The 410-nt window shown below is 22.9% G+C and overlaps 1 protein-coding gene across 25 annotated transcripts in view; it reads left to right on the top strand.

The window, feature by feature from the left end:
• Positions 1 to 410, top strand: part of LOC108691965 (calcium/calmodulin-dependent protein kinase type II alpha chain) — a 105,871-nt gene that overhangs the window by 40,837 nt on the left and 64,624 nt on the right. The window lies entirely within an intron of this gene.

Raw genomic sequence — 410 nt, forward strand, 5'->3', positions numbered from 1 at the left:
AAATATCACAAAAAATCAAATATAGATGACATAATATTGGAATTCAATAGAGCAAAAGAGAGAAATGCATAAGCAGAACGATGAATGAAGGATGACTTCGTTTTTTTACATTTCAATATTCTCTGATCTTCTTCATTCTTTATGTTTCGGTCATCATTTGTATCACTGGGTATTTCTTTCAAAATTGATATATAATATTTAGGAAAAATATTTAGGAAAAATCTTCCTTCTGAAAGATTGCAAGTATTATGTCTGTTTTATTATCTAAAGGAAAAATAAATATTTTTTAAAAATGTATACATGCATAAATATTACAAAAAATATTGCAAGTACGAACGTAAATTTTATAATTCAAAGGAGAAAAAAGTAAATACAATATACAATAATATACAATATAATATACAATATAA

The sequence above is a fragment of the Atta colombica genome, unplaced genomic scaffold, assembly GCF_001594045.1.
Source record: "Atta colombica isolate Treedump-2 unplaced genomic scaffold, Acol1.0 scaffold55, whole genome shotgun sequence".
Taxonomy (NCBI): domain Eukaryota; kingdom Metazoa; phylum Arthropoda; class Insecta; order Hymenoptera; family Formicidae; genus Atta; species Atta colombica.